This window comes from Misgurnus anguillicaudatus, chromosome 9 (genome assembly GCF_027580225.2).
Source record: "Misgurnus anguillicaudatus chromosome 9, ASM2758022v2, whole genome shotgun sequence".
Taxonomy (NCBI): domain Eukaryota; kingdom Metazoa; phylum Chordata; class Actinopteri; order Cypriniformes; family Cobitidae; genus Misgurnus; species Misgurnus anguillicaudatus.
The window spans coordinates 2,021,304-2,043,153 of NC_073345.2; the positions used below are offsets into that span (position 1 = coordinate 2,021,304).

The window sequence follows — 21,850 nt, forward strand, 5'->3', positions numbered from 1 at the left end:
AATCATCTTTAATAGTTTAAAACCAACAGTATGGTGTTCAATATGTTTTAAAGTCAACACGTAAGTTAAATAATTGCAATCTAGTATAAACACACACATATATATTTCTTAAACATGCCATTGTTAACTTTTTATATTTTTATAGACATTTATGTGAATAATTTTTACTTTTTCTTGGGAATTTCTGAAATTAAAAAATGACACATTTTGTTGTTCATTGTGGTGCAAAATAATATCATCACAACAAACCCTCACCCTTACTCACAGAAAAACTTAATTCATCAGCTGCTATATGGATTAAACTGCTGTAGAGTTAACTGGCTTGTGAAGTAAATCTGCTCAGCTTCCTGCTTGCACAGCCAGACCATGTATGATGAGCTACCAGGAGAACATAAAAAATGTATAATTACACCATTTTATTAATACAGAAGAGTAAGCTATTATACACAGGGAACACTTATTATACACTGCACTAGTAGACATTGCTCTTTTTAGCCGTATGCTTTACAATGTTTTCCTAAATGTGGGTTGCAGCAGTACTGCAGGCAGCCTTAAACTACATGAGACTGTCAAAACCTTAATGAAATCAACTGCACAAAATCCATCTTATTTTGTAGCTCCTGTTACAATGATAAGTTATAAACAGTATACAGGTTTGTGAATTACAATTACATAAATATCAGAGTTGTGCAAAGATGCATCAAAATTTATTTTAAAATGGAATACCAAATACCTTAGATTCAAGTGTATCAAAATAAACTACTGAATTTTTGTATTTTGAAAATACTAAAAATAGTTTTACAGGGGAGCATGACATTTCTTCGCAAACCTGAGTTGGGCTATTTAATCTTTTGCTTCACCATTACATGATTCATGAAAAAATCTGACATGTGCAACCGGGTACGAACTGAAGGGCCTACATTGCATTAGCAAAACTGACAAACAAGTAATTCATAAGACGACAACTGATGGCCCCTGTATTCATAGCAGCTTTCTAACTATTTAATCATTTGCTCGCAGCAGCCTGCACGTTTCTAACATTGACCACCACCTTTCATATGAATACATTTTCCGGTCTAGGGCTAGGCAAAGTAGCCTATTGTACAACATATTATACAGTATTTTAAAAATACAAGTATTTTGATACATTTCATCAACCCTATCAAATACAAATTTACTATTTTATTTAGTAAGATGTAACTTTTAAATTAAAAAAGCTTAATGACCTCTTAAAATTGTAAATACTGCTTTAAGAAGACGGGACATATACTGCTGTCCAATAAGTTTTAACATAACACAAAGTTCCCTTACAACAGTGAATCATTAGAACACACATACTGTAGCCAATGTATGCATCCACACACACATGCATGAAAGAAACACTATCATAATATATAATATTATTACTGTTAATTAATGTTCATGTTGCTGTTATTGTGTACTGTCTGAATATACTTAAATAACTTAGTATCATCTAAATAAATAAAGTTGTTGACATATGTCTTCAACTGACCTTTAACCTCCTAAGACCTAGATGTTTTTGTTGTTTGCACCATAATAATTAATTCTGTGTAACTGGAACATATTGTACACAAATGTGGACAATTACACTGCTTCAAGTTCAAAGAAAAATATTTGGATATTATATTAATTGGTTCTTCCTAATTTCCATAGAAATCTGAAATAAAAATGAAACCAAAGCTCGAGTCTTAAGAGGTTAAATATTCAAACCTTTGATTGTTAAGATTTCCCCCCTCTTTTCTCAATTGTTTGTTTATATGGTTCTGGAGGACCCTAATCATTTAGGCCTGTCAATCATCAAGAACATATAAGCACCAGTCTGTGCCTCCAAGCCTAGCTCCTTTCCATCTCCTCCTTCACTGTTTTTTCTTCCTCTCTGCAGTACTGTTACGGGGGATTTGGGCTCAAGCCTCGGCCTCAGGTTCACAACTCCCTTTGAGGACAGAAAGCAAAGTTAATTAAGACTAAATGTGCAGGTAAACTAGTAAACACTCTGTTAAATCCCTCCACTTCACTGAATTAATAAACAGAGAAAACAATCACTGTTAAGGATAAATATTTGAAACACATGAAAGGTGTACACCGGTCATGAAAAAAACTTTAACATCTTTCTTGTGATGGTAAACTGGGCCAAAGAGGAAGACTGTATAGTACATAAATACAACACATTGAAAGATTACAGACTAAATCTACCACAGTAGTTAGTAGAACAATAACTGCCCGAGTTAAATTACTTTGATTAGGCTATATAAATAAAAACAAAAATAATATTAAAATTAACTTTAATACTAAAGACAACTGATTTGTTAAACTTACACTGATGTTCCTCCAGAGCAGAGGCGTCATGCCCATTCAAACTGAGGGGGCATGTGCCCCCTTGGTTTTTTTGAGACAATGGATTTTGCATCCAACCTCAAAATCAAATAAGCGTCCATTAATCTGTTATTTGACTTTTAATCTGTTTAATATGCACAGTATTATACATTCTGTGCTGCATCCTTGTCACTTTTCGGAGATTTTCGCCGTTTGATAGTGTTTTGATCATGTTACATTACTTTTATTCTGGCGCTGCGATAGTATTTGATATGAAAGTTAGTCATCACTTTTATTTTGGAGGTTTTTGCATGAAAGCAGGGGTTTTCAGATGGTTAGAAATGTAAGACTGAAAAGCTCTATAATATTGCGTTTGATGTCTGTGTATGCACAAATTTCTGTGAGCTGTGCCCCCTTAAAAAAAATTGGTGCATGACGCCCCTGCTCCAGAGTCTAGAATAAACGATCAACACAGTTGTGGTCACACAAAAAGCTATCAGAAGCTAATATGTAGTGGCTTTAACTATATTAGCAAATCTGCTAACTTTCAAACCAGTTCTGATGCCTTAAACTGCACAAAAAAGTTAAAGACATGAAAGTTAATTCACATTCGGCACATTCAGTAGGTCACTCACCCTCTGATTATTGTCCACCTTGCATTAGTGTCCTTTTGTTGCTGGAAATGAAGTTCAATCAGTTCGGTCTCAGTAAAACTCGTTTTAACCACTTTAAACCACACGTAGTTGTTTGGTGACGAAGTTTGGATGACACTTGCTTAGTGGCAACGTATGTATCAGGCGTGTTATAAGGCGACGTAGATAGTTCAGACGTACTTAGTACACGTACATTTTTATATACATTTCGAACATGCGGTAAACGATTCTTCATGCACTCCCCGTGACATCGCCGCCGGTCTTTCGTCTGCAGTCCCAATCAAATCCATTCAAAACTTCACACGGACTGACGGCGACGGAAGAGAAGGCTGCTCCTTTTCCTTCTTCTGTGAAAGCTTTGAATTGTCAGCATCCACTTGCCATATACCGCCACCTACTGTACCGGGGCTCACGAAACTCTTCGTGATTGGTCGATGAAACGCTACCAGGAACGCCCTGAGGGCGTTCTTGTGTCATTACGGGAACACCCAAACCGCAGCTAGACCCTTAAAAAACAGGTTACCTCTAAAAAACAGGTAAGTTGTTCCTGAAATTTAGGTGATGACACAAAAATATCTGCACTTAATTAAGCCTGACACAATTGTCTCTTTTGTGATTTAATATTTATTTAATACTATTATTCAAATGATAGAAAAGAGATTTCTGAAACAAATGATATCATCAGGTGTTTCTGTACGTAAAGTGAATACATAGATGATCAAATTCGAAGTAAGCAAGCAGGTATTTCTATGCAAAATAATAAAGCGTAGTGTCTATAAAATCATTAATTTTAGTATTTTTCTTGTTATGTTCAAGTTTGTTTATTTGTACAGCACATTTTACACAGTCCCCAGACTGCCCAAAGGGCTTTCCAGAGAAAAAACAAATCAATATACAATGAATAAGACCTCATTCATTGAAAATACATTATAAAATACTCAATAAAATGAATAATAAACATAAACACAAAACTACTAATATCAAAATACAATAAATAACACAATTCTTGTCAATTTACAGTCCACCTGTCCCCCTTAAAGGGCCGTTCACACTATAACAATAACTATATTAGCGTCCACGTCACCGAATTATAGCGATACATTTATGCTAATTCGCTCATGCACACGGCACTCGCGCAAATCACTTGCCTTTAATAAAGCAATAAGCCCCAAGATGCAGTGGTGATACAGTGCATTTTATAACAGCTAAGGGGCGTTTCGCGTCATGCCTAAAACCCCCTTAGCTGTTATAAAAAGCACAGTAACATCACTGCTTCGCAGGGCTTATTGCTTTTTTAAAACCTTTACTTCATACACTCAAAAAAATGAATCCCGCCATAGTTTATCATTAAGTATTTGTATCATTTTCATTTTATTTAAAAATATTTTTTTCCAAAATTATGTAGTCAGATTGCATAAAATCAATGTAATTTTGATCATTGTGAAAACTATTTGATTTTATTAGTTAAAAAGCATGAAATGTTTTTGCATACGATCTTTTGGAAATGCCGATCCATACTCCAGTTGTTAGGTGGCAGTATTGCACATCAGGTAGATGACATTCACATGCAAAAAAGACTCAGAAGGAGAAGATCAGCATCATCTCCTTGCCACCTTGCTTTTGAGCAGCATGGATCGTGACTAGTTTGCAAGGTAAATAAGATCTGTATTCATCCTATAAATTTGACTGTATTCAGCGTATGTACATGTGTTATTATTGCCGTTGATATTATATTACACTAATACCAATACAATTTTGTTAAATCCACTGGCTAGTAAACGTGCTCATTGTTGTCATAAATATCAACTTACTTAAATTGCTTTGCATTTTTCCTTGTTGGACAGTATTACAAATTAAAAAGAACAGAGATTTGATTTTTTATGTAATGTTATTTTCATATTTTCCAGTATGACCCATGTGTATGGCACAAATCCAACAGAAAGAAATGGTGTTAGGGGTGGAGTAGCTGTAAATATTAAAATTGCTTAAGCTATTAAACAAAGCGTGAATTTGAATATACTTTTCTCGTGCATAGATCTTACACTTTAGTTGTTGAGTTTATGAACTCTCAACGTCTGTGATAGACCCTTTTACAGCCCATGTGATCAAATAGCCTGCACTCACATTTCGGCAACAGAAATAGTGTTGTTCCCCAATGTTCTAATGTGTAAGCAAGAAAGATTTTTAAAACCGTTTTCCAGCATTAAAATGTCTGGTTGTTGCTTTTGGTTGCAATAATATAATATACTAATATATGTATATATGCATCTGGCCACATTATTTTTGGCCATCTGCTAACGTGTTCTATCCGCTCCACTGTTGAAAAAGTTGATAAGTCAACTTTTTAAAATAACTTTCTCTGTCTGTGTTGCTTCACTGCTGATTCTTGCCATACTTCCGTTGCCAAACTGCGCACGCATACGCTGCCACGTCATCATTGTGTACAAACAGTGAAAGGGTCTATACAGTTCGTCGGGTGTGACTTAAAATGTTTTCAATTCTCTGATGTTGGCTTTGAGATTAACTTACTGTAGAGTATGCATATTTTTATGTATTTTTTAACATAACCAAACCATTTATCTTTTACAGATACTTCAAGATGCCTCATCCTTAATTTTATTTGTGTGGTGGGACAACCTTCTAAACCTTGTACGTATGCTAAATAGATATTGATTTTAAAATACAAATTCAGTATGTCACGAGTGACTTTTAGGGAGGAACTAAAGATGTGAGGAAAAGTTCCGCCCGGACCGATTTGCGCAAACACCCGTCACTTCCGGGTAACCCCGGGCAACGAAATCAGAGGTAATACGTAACAGGTGTGTGTGATGATGTAGCGAATGCTGACTGGGCAGTTCACACGCTGAGAGGAGTATAAAGGAAGCGTGTGAGACACAGGAAGTGTGCTTGTGGATGGTTGGAAAGAGCCGCTGCGGGCCAGGCTGTGTGTATGTTACGGAGACAAGGCAAATTGGCAGAAGAATTTTTAAACACTGACACTCAAAATTAACCGCTCTAGAATGTAGACACACAAATATCAAGAATCAGAGTATGAATCACAACAATGGTGACAATAAAATGAAAAGCTTCATGCTGCAATGCATGCTGGGTATCAACAAATTACAAATCTCATCCAGGACTCCCAGAATGCACCGCGGCATGAATAAATAATGACCATTTTACCATTTTCTTTGTCACCATTGTTGAGATTCATACTCTGAACCTAAGTTAAGAAAATGACTCTACAAGTAAGATGTAAAATGCAATTTTAGGTTTCAGACAGAAATGTTGAGAAAAAGGATAACAGAGCTTTTAATTCTGCTTCAGTTACTTTTTAACACTCTGTAAGATTGGGACAATATATACATCCAGCAGTGTTCATTTAACTCTGGGGATTTTTCTGTGTGAGGGCTTCCTGGGGGCTAAGTGAGGGCTGCCCGTGCAGAGCCAGCGCTAAAAGGCCAACGTTTTGCCAATGAGCAAACCTGCGTGGGACCCTTAGACTAGCCCTAAGTGGGCCCATAAAGGGCCATCGTAGGCTTGCTTGCAGGGATACCCCTTGTCGGGGTGCAGGTAGTCGCTCTCGGCCTTCCACTCACTCATTGTCTGTTTTATTTCTGCCTCCAGGTGAAGAGGAGGGTGCCGCGTGTCAACGAAACACGAGGCGGAGGACCAAGGGTTCCCCAGGAGGAAATACCTACCGATCACTGGAACGAAGGAGCTCCATCCCCCCCCCCCCCGTGGGTGTCCGTACCCCTGGCACCTGGCCCCTTCCCCTCCTGCAAGACAAGAAACCAGAAGAGGAGATCATTTTAGATTCCCCTTTCCCCTTCCCAACAATATTTTAATTAATTTAAATAAAGTTTGTTTTAATTTCACTTATCTGCTCTCGTGTGCTTGGTCATTGGGGTACTTTTGGGGACCTCCTTGAGGTGGAACTTAGGGAGGGACGTTAGTGGTCCGCTCCGACCGGTGACAAGTACATGAAATGATGAACATTTGAATATTAATCAAATTTTTTTTGGCATAAAAGCATTAACATATTTGTGTTTGATCTATTGTCTACACTGTGGGACACTGAAATAATCTTTATTTTACTCACTCAAGTTGTTCCAAACATGTATGATATTTTTTTCTTCTACCAAAGATGAAATATTTTCTAAAGAATGTTTGAAGAAATATTGAAAACAAATATCATATAAGTAGTTGAAAATGAGCTAAATGGGTTTTAAAAATAATTTCAGATTAAAGCTGCAAGCAGCGATGGAAGGGCCCTCCCGATGGCCTTAGGAAAAACAGTAAACAGTGGGGATATGAATTTTAGTGTCGAAATATATGTGGATATTCTAATTAGACTGACCAAGTATGATGTTGATATTGTTAAATCTCTTATAGCAGTGAACCACAGTGTGTCCTGTTGCATCTAGGTGGCGCTATGACTGTATGTGTATTTTGCTATGTTGATGTGTTCAGGCCGGGACCCTTAGTAACCGTGTGAAGTATGGGGCAGGTCGGACATTCTTTGCCTGAATTACAACAACTTCCAGTTTCATAGTGAAACATCAAAATTCGGCAGGCAGCCACTGACACGCCCTTCAACAAAAAGTCAAGATCTTTACAATTTATCACCGCAAAGTCCTTAAGATCTGTAGGACCAAAAAAGATGATGATCTAATTAAATTTCTATGAGCAGTAAATCACAGTGTAAAACCTGACATTTCCTGCTCCCAGCTGGTGGCGCTGTGACTGTATGTGAATAATTACATGTTGATGTGTTCAGGCCAGGGCACTTATCAAACATGTGAAGCGTGAGTCAGATTAGACATTGTAAGCCTGAGTTTGAACAACTTACTGTTTTATGGCGAAAAGCCGAAATTTGGCAAGCCACTACGGACACACACTCCAATGAAAAGTCAAGATCGCCGCAATTTATCATCGCAAAGGCCTTTAGATGACACCAACCAAAATGGTTTTAATCTAATGGAATCTGTAGGAGATTTGCACCAAATTACAGAGAAAATATAAAATGGCTGACCTTCTGTGGGGTTTAGAGCTTGACTCCACAAGTCTTGGGTGATTTCCTACATTTTAAAGGTGATACAAGATCCTACCACATTTTGTACCTGTATATTAAATGTAGCGGAGGGGCTGCTCTCTTGAATTTTTGTAGGTGTCGCTATAGAGCCATTTTTACACCCCCATTTCGGAAGTATATCTAATGAAAATTTTTATGATTTTCACCACATTTGACACATGCAAAGTTTCATGACTTTTCGAGCATGTTTAGGTCCTCAAAAATGTGATTCATTGCACCATAATTTGTCACCCACCTTAATGAAAAGTCAAGATCTTCAGCATTTATCAACACAACAGGCCTTAAGATTAGAGTGACCAAATATGATGTTGATATGGTTAAATCAGCAGTGTAAGAGCAGTGAATCACAGGGTAAAACATCATATTTCCTGCTGCCTCTAGGTGGCGCTATGACTATATCTGTATTTTGCTACATTGGTGTGTTCAGGCCAGGACCCTTATCAAACGTGTGAAGTCGGAGGCAGATCGGACAATGTGTGCCTGAATTACAACAGCTTCCTGTTTCATGGCGAAACATCACACTTTGCCATGCCACCATGGACACGCCCTTCAACGAAAAGTCAAAATCTTTTGATTTTATCATTGCAGAGGACTTAAGATCAGTCTGACCAAATGATGATGATCTGATTAAATCTCTATTTTAAAGAGATCTATTTTATAAGAGATCACAAATTTCTCAAAGTCTCATTATAAACCCCTTTTAGAAGCCTCCCACCCCAATTATGCATGCAATATTAAAGCAAATAAAAAATTTAAATAAATTATAATAAACAAATAGCTAGAAATAAATAACTATATGTAAATAAACATTCCTCTCTCTAGTATCTGTATTTCCTCTTTCCAATAAAAGTCAGTTATTGTCAGGGGCGTAGTAGCCATTTTAAAAGTGGGGGGGACTATGGTGATGTGACCTAAAGCTGGTAGTTGATAATAATAAATTCAAAATAGAATACCAATTGGCATTTTACAGCACCCTAGTGGCAATTTTGGGAACATGCCATGATAGCTTACATGAACTTATTTTTGTGAAATCATGCTCACAATTTAAAAATACTGCAGGACTTTGAAACCAATGCAAGACCATTTTTATGAAATAAAGATATTTTATGAAATTTACAATATTTCAGTTACACTACATTCGTACTTTGTGTTAAATGAGTATACAAATTACATATACAGTAATTTTATACAACATGCATTTTATGAAAATATAGCAATAAAACCTAAATCAATGTATTTACAAGTGTTTACTATTTTCAAGATCGAAGTGAGTTCTTTAATCAAAACTTCCAAACCTTTTACAGTAAAACTAGATTATCTTTAATCCTGTTGCTTCATTACTTTAAACACTGTTTAAAATAGAAATTAACTTTAAACTTGCATATGATGAGGTTAAAATACATTTCCTACAATTAAATGCGTGGCTAAATCATCAGGAACAGACACCGCGAGCGTGGTGGCATTATTCAAAGATGCGTTTATTACAACGTCTTAACAGAGTGAGTTTGGCGGCTCAAAAAGATTATTAAAACTACCGGTGACAGCTACCGATGCTTGTTTGCGCTTCTCCTCTGTCACGCGCGCCCCAGTCAGAAACTGAGAGCATTGAATGAGCGGACACACGGCGGTGCTTCATGCCAAATGCGTCCGCACATCTTGTTCATTTATTATATAACAATATCTGAGCTTCCTGCCACATTGCTTCGTTTATCAGTACAATAGATAGAATAAATAAAAATAATGTTTTAAAAGATCATCAAATGCTTTTATTTGAATAAGATCTTTAGATTACCGATGTATAAGGATTTATAATACAAAAAATACATTACCTTTGCCTTTTTTTTTGAATGACAACGTCAATATTGTTGCTGTTTAATTACACCGGCAAATTCATTATAGCGCAGATGATGGGTTTAATACATAAATAAGTTTTAATCTAAGATTTGTAAGCTGTGTTTAAATGTAAGTGGTGCAACACAACTCGAATTAAAATTAAACTGAGATCAACAAACCATATTTTAGCTCTAAACTGTGCTTATTTTAATCAGTGCAACCCACTCTAAATCTTGCATGATGTGAGGAGGTCCATAGGGGTTCTGTTGTCTTTTAACGTAGGTTAAATCATAACATGAAAACTTTATTGCGTGATTTGTGTCATCACAACATAGGCTACTGTAACATTATCTAACATGTGTGTTTGAAAAATGTAGGTTAATAGTCCTTTGCTTTTTTTCTGGGGTGCATTTGATCCCAGACGGCGTAATAGCAAAAGTGAATGAACAAATGAAAATTCACAAGAGCAACAAGAGATTTGAAGCTCATGCAGATGCGCCCAAGAGATGATTCGCTCTGTGATTGGCTAAATGTTAGTTCACTCAAATCTAAAGATGCGTTCCATTCGACAGGGTCCCTACAGAGTGTTCACTGCTCCCTACTCCCTGAGCATGGTAAATCAGTTGAAGTGGACTTCACTGACAATAACCGCTCATTTGGAACGGCCTGCAAACGTCATCAAAGAAAGTCAACGACGGGGTCGCGCAGATTGATATAACATAAATATATATAGGACTACATTCATATTTTAATTTTTATTTACTATCACATTTAAAATATGTAAAGTATACAGTAAAAAACATTGAGTACTATGTAATGAAAAACGTATGTTTATTATACACTTTAATTGACTGTTGCTGCTATTACTTGACTATTAACAGAATTGAAGCCCTGCTGTAACTGTCATGCAAATATGAAAGTAAACTTTTATTTGGTATACTGTGTATTTATGTGTTTTTAAACGATTGTCATATAATTGCATAGTGGTCTGACCGTTCTGACTGGTGATCACGTGATGCGCGCAATGACAGTGGGTGATTATCGCTCTCCACTTCCTGTGAAGTGATGTATCGATGTTCCCTGATTCCCTATGCCGTGCGCAGTGCCCTTCGAACTGAACATGTTCGCTCCCTTCGGATTGGAATCTCACTTAAGATGGCGGAATACCCTGTGAAGTCCACTTCGCAGTCCACTTACGGACGAATGGAACGCACCTTAAGTAAATCAGAGAACACTGAACACATGACGTGCCGCGCTGCTGCTCACCGGAGCTCACCGCCGTCTCTCACTAACAGTTAATGACTTCTGGCCACTTTGACGCTTGGTGCACTGTAAAAAAATTCCGTAGAAATTACAATGTTATTGCAGCTGGGTTGCCGGTAATTTACCGTAGATTTAAATTTATGTTATTTACTGGCAAGAGTTTGTTCAAAGTTAAATAAATTTTAAATATTAACAAGTCTTTATCTTTACAGAATAAAACTATACAATAACATCCTCATGCAAAGCATGCTGGGAACCAGAAATCGTCATCAACCTTTGTCTGTTTTTTTGCTTCAGATTTTGTTTCCCAGCATTTTTAGCTTGATGATGTTTTTTTAGTTTTGTTCTGTGAAGACAAAGACTTGTGAATGTTGAGTGTTCATTTAGCTTTGAACAAAGTGTTGCCAGTGGACGGCATACATTTAAATCTGCGGTAGGTTACAGGCAACGCAGTTGCAATTTCTACTGAATTTTTTTACAGTGTGGCCATGTGAGTGCACAGTAAAAGTGTGGGGGGGGGGCGTAACCCCCCCATCCCCCCGGTTGCTACGCCCCTGGTTATTGTGTATTAGCACTAGTATTCGGAGAACAGAGTAAACCTTTTATGTGGTCTAATACAGGTTCCCAAGTCTTATGAAAAAGTTTTGAGAGATCCCAAAAGCAAAAATGTTAGCTTTTCAAGCTTTATACAGCTAAAGATTTCTTGAATCCACCTATCATGCGATGGAGGGGTGACATGTTTCCATTTAAGAAGAATGGCTCGTCTGGCTAAAACAGTAGTGAAGGCGATAACCTGGCGAGATGAGAGAGTCAAGTCGGGACTCAAGGAAGATCTGATTAAATCTCAATGTGCAGTAAATCACAACGTAAAACATGGCATTTCTTGCTGCCTCTAGGTGCCACTAGGATTGAAGTTGAATATTGGCATGGAAATGTGTTCAGGCCAAGACCCTTATCAAACGTGTGAAGCGTGTGTCAGATTGGACATTGTATGCCTGAGTTTGAACAACATTCAGTTTCATGATGAAGACTGCAAAATTTGTCAGGCCACCATGGACACACCCTCCAACAAAAAAGTCAAGATCTCCACAATTTATAATCGCAAAGGCGTTTAGATGACACAGACCAAATATGATGATGATCTGATTAAATCTCTAGGAGAAGTTTGTTAAAGTGCGAACCCTGGAAATGGCAAAATTTGCACAGAAATCATGGCAAAAATTCAAAATGGCCGACTTCCTGTGGGGTTTAGAGCTTGGTTCCAAGGGACTTTTTTGTAGTTCTTGAAGTTGCTATTGATGACCCTACCAAAATCCGTATCTATGTTTTTCGTAGCAGGAGAGCTGCTCTCTTGAAATTTTGCAGGTGGCGCTATCGAGTCATTTCTACACGCCCACTTCTGGCGCCTATACCACATGTAAATTTTCGTCACTTCTGATGCGTGTGCAAAGTTTCATGAGTTTTCAAGCATGTTTAGGCCCTCAAAAATAAGAATAAATTAGAATATTAGAGTGCAAACAAAAATATAATTTATTGTCGCTGCCCGATGAAACTCACGTATGTCCAAAACAGTTACTTTTCAGGAAGTGAAAAAAACACTGTATGTCAAAAGCAGTTGAATGTAGCATTGTCATACTTCGTACGGCACCTTTACATGTAACCATGTTCTTGCCAGTGTAATGATATAATCCACAGTTAACCAAAATTGAGTTTAAATGGACATTAGGGGTGGGCGATAAATCGGTAGACATGATTTACCGGTAGAAATTCATCAACCGGTAGAGATTTTGGACAATCGTCTCTATCGGGGTTACGCGCCCACGTCACGCTCCTGTGCGCGTGGTCACGGAAACGTAACGTTTGTACACGTATTGAAGAGCCGCAGTTATAAAACATTTATTTAACACAAATAACAGATCTATATGCATGCGCTCTTTCTGTGTGTGAGGAGCGCGCAAGTCGCGCAACCGCTGCTCTTTCTGTCTGTGAGGGACGTGCAAGTCGCGCAACTGCTGCTCATTAAGCTTGTGAGCATTTTTCCCGCTTTATTGGCCTTAAATACATACATGCGTCAAAATTTCCGTCTTTGCAAGCATCCTCATAAACACGACCATTTAGGGCTTAAGAGAAAGTGAACAGCTAAAAGAGAAAACACATGTGTAACATACAGTAGGATCCGGACTTTGGTCTTAAAGGGGAAGTTACGTCATTTTGCTCCTGTCTGTCACTCATGATTATGAAACAGCATTAAGAGAAAATCTCTCGCTGGTCTTGACCAAATCACTTTTCTACCTTAAATTATATACATACATAGTATACATAATTATTTATTATAATTCCTTTATCATTGACTGTTTATCTTTAGAGAGCTTGAGTTTTGCTTGTTTTTATCTTCTTTTTATGAGTGTATATGGTTTTTGTGAGAATTATGAACATTTCTATGGTATTAAAGATTTTAATAACAGAAAAACCTCTACATAACATAAAAAACTCTACCGTGATACATATCGTCATCATGATATAAAATTAATCCTATCGTGATAGAAGACTTTGGTCATATCGCCCACCCCTAATTGACATATGTGCATATTTTACAATAACGGTGGTTGATACACGTTCTTCCGATCATTAATTAGAATTGCCAAGTCGCGTTTCATATTGACAGATGAATACGCTCAGTTTATTAAATAGCCTACGTCTTAGTTTATTAAATACGCTTAGTTTATTCAATATTAATTATAAAATTATTAAATGTCTCTTGCAAACTATGAAGAGACAATAAATCAATACACTGACATGGTAATGCTAGACAGATACTTTGTTTGCACAGTCCTACCGTAATTTTGTCACTCCTAGACGTACGTCTGGCGTCAGGGGGGAAACATTTACCTCGATGAAGGAAAGTCATTGTCCCACCAGGCTATGTTTATTCGGCTATCCAGTGCTGAGCTTCGATGAAACTTCATGAGACCGGCGAGATGCTTCCACCGGGCGGGAGATACGCAGCGTGATTGACAGCTTTGACACCAAATGGATATACATGAAAATCAGATGACATGATTTTACAACTTTTCATTGGCCATTTAGATATGTGAAGCATACTGTATAATGAACCTGGACATTCAATCCGTCGAAACATCTCAAAATCGGCAAAATGGACATACGTGGTTTTCATCGGACAGCGACGTTATACATGTTTTTATTATAATTTAAAGCAATTCAAAATACAGCTACTGTATTCATTATATTTTTGATTGAACTATTTATCAGTAACTTGTATATTTTCTTTTTTTTCCACTACGGTCGCCTGTGTACATGTAGATTACATTCCATTCTGTTTACACCTGGTATTTAAATCCGTCTCTTGTTGTCCACTTTCGATCACTTCTGTCCTCATGGGAGGGTCTGTGGGAGGGTCTATAATGCTTTCGTCATAAGCGCGTGCCGAAACTGTATATGTATATTTACGGGCTCTTTCAAATATTTCAGAGCAATGGACGAATTGGACGAAATTTCACTAGTTAAAAAATTAAACAGAGGAGAAATAGGCGGAGAGCTGCCGCTTTCGTTTCAGCAATGATAGCCTCAAAACCCTGTCGAATATTGTGGAAACGGCAAAGAAGTCGGGAATGGTGGAACAATATTGTGCTAGGTACATATATTGATGATCAATGGCTTGAACATTTTCGTATACAACGACGCACATTTAATGTTCTGTGCAACAAATTGCGGCCACTGTTGAAAAAAACCCATTTACCTAGACTATTACTGTAGAACTGCGAGTTGCAGTTGCTCTGTGGTACCTTGCATCCGGAACAGACTACCGAACATTGGCTGAGTTGTTTGGCATGGGCAAAACGACTGTGCACCTCATTGTTTGGGAGGTGTGTGAAGCAATACGAACACTGCAAAGTTTTTTTATTAATTTGCCAAAGGGAGAGATGCTCCAGGAAGTTGTTGAAGGTTTTAAAGAGAGATGGGGTTTTCCTCAGTTTGCTGGAGCAATCAATGGATCCCATATACCGGTTATGCCGCCTTCAGAGGATTCAAAAGACTATTTTAACCGAAAAGCTACTCAATCATATTACAAGCAGTTGTGGATCACAGATCACAATAAGTCACATTCAGTAATTTTTCTTATTCATATTTACTTTTTGTTTTTGTTTTATTGTGTTGTCTCCTTTTTTTTAAACAAAAAACCTGTGTAATTTACAGCTTTACCAATATAAATGTGGGATGGCCAGGCAGTGTTCATGATGCCCGAGTGTTGCGTAATTCCACCCTGTTTCATCTTGCAGAGAATGGACAGCTATTCCCAACGGTAAGACGTGCAAATTAATAGAAATAATTTGTTACATTTTCTGGCAGTTGTGCAGTGCATGAATTTTACTTTTGTATAATATGTGTCTGTTTCCTTCTGTAGGAAACACAAGAAATTGAGGGGGTGCACGTTCCAGTGATGCTACTTGGTGACCCTGCATACCCACTCATGAGCTGATGGATGAAGGGATTTTCTGACAATGGTCATCTGTTCAGAGAAGAGAGGCTATTCAACTACCGTTTGAGCCGTGCACGTATGACTGTTGAATGTGCATTTGGACAGCTGAAAGGGAGATGGAGGTGTTGGCTAAAAAAATTGAAGTCAGCATAACAAGGGTCCCAACCATTATCAGCGCCTGCTGTGTGCTACATAACTTGTGTTCAATGAACGACGACACATTTTTGGATGCTTGGATGTAGAGGAGCTGGCTGAAGTGAATGCACCTGACATTCCCATGACACAAGAGAGAGCTGAAGGCCCACAGTGTGTTAGACGGGGACTCTCATTACATTTAGCAAAAAATCAAGCTTAAACTAATTATTGTAGTGAAACCTTGTACAGAAATTGTACAATATCTACACTTAGGTTTCTTTCCTTCTTAATGATTTGATTGTGTTATTGTGTTATGTTTGGACATCATAATAACAAGGATAAAGCAGACGCAGTATAATTTGTAGTTGCATTGCGTTACTTTATTAGGGTTGGTTTTAATAACATGTCTTCAAACAGTTACCTTTTGTTTCATTTGCTGTTTTGCAGAAGCCAAAGACACTACCTTGTAAACAATAGTAAAATGAAAACCAGGACTTTGATCTTGAAAATAAACATTTATAGAAACAACAAAAAGTAACTGTTTCAATATAGTTCTTTTAACACAAGACAATTATATATATACACGTTTTTGCCCATTTCTTTGTAAGTGTTCTTTTTATAAACAATAAAAGGGAACTGTTTAAATACAGTACTCTGAACACAAGACATAAGAGATATAAGAGATATATTATACATACATGTTTTGGCTCAATTGTCTGTAAGTGCTCTTTTTAAAAGAAACGTTTTCAGCCTGTTTCGTTGTGCCTTTAAAAAAAAGTGCCATTAAGGCCGATATCTCTTAAATGTCCTTGCAGTATATATTTTAAGTGTCCTTCTTAAGCTAATACTCATCTAAGCGAGGAGAGCTAAAGTCAGGTGTGCTGCATCGTGCAAATTCTGAAGTGTGAAGCAGTTCATGTGAAAAACCCGTTGAATGGTGAAGCGATGGTGCTTGGGGCTGGTAAGATGTCGAGGATGCTTGCAGCTGGTACCACGAATATGGTGATTGTTGCACCGATGATGCCAGGGCTGAAATTGACTGCATCATCATTTTAAACAATCTTTCTTCGTGGGCATGCTGCCTCTCCTGCATCTTCAGCAGCACCTCGTCACCATTTCTCTCGTTGATAGAGTTGGTAAACACCTCAAGTGTTGTTTTAAATTGATTCTTTTTTGTTCCTCGACCTCGAGTTGGCTTTTTTCTCTTAGACGACACTTTTGACGAAGAAGCATCAGCCTCACTTTCTACTGTGGTATCTATAAACAAACAGATAACATTGGTTAAATACAGTTGCATTAATTATTTGTCATTTGCATTTCACATTCAGAAATCTACTGCTGCAAAATCCCAGTTTGGGTGGTTCCCAAACCAACCCTTACTTATTAGGACGTTTAAGTCGTTTTTACAAACATACCGTACAGAAAAACTATACTGATGTGCATATGGAAACAAATAATTGGCACTGATACATGTTAAGATACAGTACAAGTGGTCATTGAAGGGACACTCCTACCAACTTTCAAAATAACCCAATGATTTCAGTCAAACATCTTTCAGACACATTTGAGAATATTTTTTGTTAATGTCCTTACTCTTTCAAGCTTTATAACAGGAAACAAATTATGACTGTAGCCCAACAAAATGTATCCATTCTCAACATACTGTAAGTAATAAACACGGCTACACAGTGTTAAAAATTGTGTTAATAATGGTGTTCTGTGGGTAATCGACATGATTTTGCAAGTAAAACAAACAAATAATCATGTACTCACACGAGTTACTGTGCAACGTGGCAAACACGAGCGAATCCAAGATGGCGTCGTTACCGGAAGCTAGTTATTCTGGGTTTTAAAGTTTAAAATATAGTTTTTTTTCTTACAAAATATCATTAATAAGCCACAAAACACCTTTATTAATCTATTGTAGCCGTGCGGTTTACTTGAGTTAAGGAGGCATGCAGTTTTGAGGGGCCCATAATGTTTTTACAACTTTTCAGTTGGTTCTCACCGTTTCTTAAAACCAATAAAATGAAGTAATATAAAATAAATTGTACCTTCGTTTTCCTCCGGGGTGGCATTGCCGGTAGCGTCGGAGTCGGTGGAATCAGTTCTTGATTCCGTAGGCATACCGGCTTCTGCAGAGTCCAAAACAAACCCATCCGCAGGACAAAAGGATGGTTTGTCCTTTAAAACCTCGTCGAAAACGGACAGGTTACCCTTTCCATGCCAGACCTGCCTTTGCTGTCCTTTGCCCTTCTGTAAGCAAGCTTTAAGTATTTTATTTTACGTTGACACTGCTGCCACGACCGGTTGTGTCCACTTTCCTCCATCTTCTGCGCAATCATCTAAAAAACACAACGGTTTCGATATGAATCGAGTTTCGCTGAACCCCCTCTTCTGCCCACACAGAGATGAGGCACCTAGTCTCGCCCGAACTCCATCCATGAGGATCCATTGCTTATTTTTCTACTTTTGGTTTTAAAAAAATTTTTCAGTTTGGCTACACAGAGTTTAAATTCCATCTGACCCGGAAACACGTCCCACAATGATTATGCGTTAGGTCAGTAGGCGGGGAATAGGCGGTCATCTACTGCCGTTGATGAGTTATTTGATGATTTACAGTTCATTTTAAGTAATCTGTCTGTGCCCGTAACTTACAGCCATCTTTCTGAATTTTTCAAAAACAAAAACCTAGAAGTTGATGGCTTAATTATTAAGGAACTAGCTGTTACACTGTGTAAATCAAATCCTTTGTTGAACGCAATAGGGAAAGATGGTCCTCTTGCTACAGCTTACAAGAGAAAAGAGTACCTGAAGAAATTTTTTAATATTGTTGAGCCAGTGGAGTTTATTAAAGACAAAAAAGAGCAGGATATTTCAGTATATTCCAGTTCTACAGTTTTTGCAGCAGCTTCTTGATTGTACTGCAGTGTAAGACAGTGTTATAAGTAGCCACAGAACACAAAACAATAATACAGCTTGATAACCAGCAGTATTGCTTACTAAGAGACGGTATGTACTTTAAGGACAACTCTTTTATGTCAGGTGATGAGTTAAAAATTTGTTTACTTTATACATAGATGATTTTGAACTATGTAATCCCCTGGGTACATTGCGAAGAAAACACAAGTTGTTCTAGAGCCACTTTGTATCTTAGAAGAGCATGGTGTGTTTATCTAAAAACTTTCAAAATTTGTCAAAGGAACAGTCCATAGTGTTGTAGCTGATAATTTGGGAGCCCATGGATTGGCTGGTTTTGTTGAGAGCTTCAGTGAACAGTATTGTTGTCATTTTTGTACTGCTCAGAAAGCAGATATTCAACCAAAGGATATTCAGACAGGTGATTTTTTTGCTTCGAAAAAAAAAGAACTACATGAAGCACATGTAAAGTCTGCACAGGAAAACGAAACCACTTGCTTTGGAGTGAAAAGAACGTGTGTTTTGACAGAAAATCTTCATCATTTTCAACTTCACCAGATATAGTCCATGTTTTATTTGAGGGTATTGTCCCTTATATACTGGCATTATGTTTTAGTGTTCTTATTTCTAAGAAATACACTTCAGTCTTGAATATCTTAACACACAAATATCTTAACACACAAATCCTGACAAGTGACAAAAAATTGATCTCACATCATACCAAACAGCTATTCATGTAAGAAGTCAATAGGTGGTAACGCCCATGAGAACTGGAATTTAATACGATTGATTCCTTTTCTTGTAGGAGACTTGGTTTCAGAGGAGGAGCTTGCTTGGGAAGTGATATTAGGCCTGAAATAAATTGTGGAATTAGTTGTGGCACCTGTTCACACTGACGAGACAATTTCCTATCTTGATGTCAAATTGTCAAGTGACAATAGAGTATTGTAAGCATTTATGATAAGCATTTATGGTAATAATATACTTAATCTTTCACCAAAACATCACTATCTTGAACATTACCCACTAGGGGTGGCACGGTTCACAAAACCCTCTGTTCGGTTTGTATCACGGTTTTATGGTCACAGTTCTTGGTTCAGTACGGTTCTTGTTGTTATTTTTTCTTTTAATTTTTAACACTCGAGAAATGTATTATCTTATTAATGTATTAATTATCCATAATTTAGTATACAGTATTAAAAAAGTTTTATCATGTAATCATGTACAAACTGAATTTGACTTTAAGCACATTATTGGGACCATCTCTGAGGAAAGCCAGGTGAGATTTTGAAACAGCAAGAGGGAAGACATTGATGATTTCAACATGCTTTTCATTTATTTGGCAAAAAAGAGAATGTGTATTGCCATGTACACAAATTTTATGTGCATTTTTAGCACACAAAGATAACTTTAATTTATCAAAATGACAACTTCAGTTTAGCTCTTAGATATATCACTGAGAGGCTGATTAAATACTGTGGACGAGAGAGAAACATAACGTTTACACCTGTAATATTTTAATCTGTCTCTTTTGTCCACTTTTGACCACTTCTGTCCTGATTACTTTGAGGGGTAATTTATGAAATAAGATCACGCAATTTTCACACGCTAGCAAAATGAAACTACGTGGAAATCAGCCGCTTTCGTTTCATCAATGAAAGGCTAAAAATAGCGCTGAATACGAAAGGACGTAAAACCTTTTGTTCAGTACCTCAGATTAGATAAATGGTCGGAGAGAAGGCGGTCTCCTGTGGCTGTTCGAACACATTCAACCTGTGGACTGCAGTTCTATCTATTGTTTTATTTCCGCTGTCATCATAGGTAACATGAAATAAAAAATGTCTCCACACACCAAACTTATACGCCGCTGGCGCATCTTCCAACTCCGGGCAGACTTTCTTTTCTCTCCCACTTGCCATTTCTACACGTAACATAACCTGCAGTACTTACACTCCAAACCAGTCACCTCTTCTTTTGCGCAAAAGGGAAACATGCTATCTGAGGTCACATACAGGGCATGAGGCTACATTGCGCATGCCATGAACCGAGACAAGCGAACCAAACGGTTCAGATTTTTTTCATGAACCGTGAACACATGATTTGGTATTTTCAACCACTTGTAGGATTATGGACGATGCGATTTGAAGCTAAACATAGTTTTTCAGGAATAACAAATAATTTCAGAAATATTGCACCCACACTGGCAGCCAAACACCAGCAGTTCATCAGTTATACATTCATCCAGTCTCATTTCATCATATTTGGTTGTTAAAAAAGTCTCCACAGTGCAGGTTTTGAATAAGAATGTTGTGTTGGTTCTCAGGCAGAACTATCCAGAAATCAGTCAAGTTCATCTTGCAAATAGTGTCACCACTAGAGGAATTAATTACAATAATGGAATGTTGGTTGCATGTGGTTCAACTGCTGGAATGCCTGAGTTTGCAGAAATTCTACAGATGTGCATAAGGGGAGATAAGCTGAGTTTCATTGTTCACTTATTGTGTGCTTGGTATAGAGATCATTTCAGAGCCTTTGAGTTGACTTGTTCACCAGGTAAAGAAATAGCCCTGGTTCAGCTTGAGGGACTGATTAATATCCACTTGTGGCCTATATTGTTGGTTCCAAATGTATGGTAACCCTAAAGAGACACATTATCATCAAAGGTGAGATTTATATTAATTCCAGTTCTGTTTAAAATGCATTTAGTAAGTTGCAATGATTATGTATTAATTTTTGCTACCCTGTTTGGACCTGCATTGTAGATTAGCAAAGCAGAATGGCCGGACCAGTTAGCGTCAGAGTCCTTTTTGGAAGTGAAGATGATTCCAGAAAATTCACCATTGCATCTGGAATGCCGATGTCTGTGGATGAATTGGCTCTTAAACTTAAGACTTTCTTTGGAGTAACAGAGCAGTTCAGGCTTCAATACAAAGATGCAGAGTTTGGCAATTAATTTATGAACCTCTCGTCAATTTCAGACATTCAAGATCGCAGTACTTTAAAAGTTGTCTACTTGCCTTGTGAGGCTACCAGCTCTAAAATAATATCAGCTACACTCCCTAACGATATCTCCTCCACAATTCAAGTGTCTCCATCTGATGCATCTACCAGTTCCTCATA

The 21,850-nt window shown here is 37.5% G+C and overlaps 1 long non-coding RNA gene across 1 annotated transcript; it reads left to right on the forward strand.

Moving 5' to 3' along the window:
• Positions 1-4,514: 4,514 nt before the first annotated feature.
• LOC129424207 (uncharacterized) lies at positions 4,515-6,863 on the forward strand. The gene is made up of 3 exons (XR_008637995.2): positions 4,515-4,639; positions 5,577-5,636; positions 6,615-6,863. It is a non-coding gene; the product is annotated as an uncharacterized lncRNA (long non-coding RNA).
• The last annotated feature ends 14,987 nt before the right edge of the window (positions 6,864-21,850 follow it).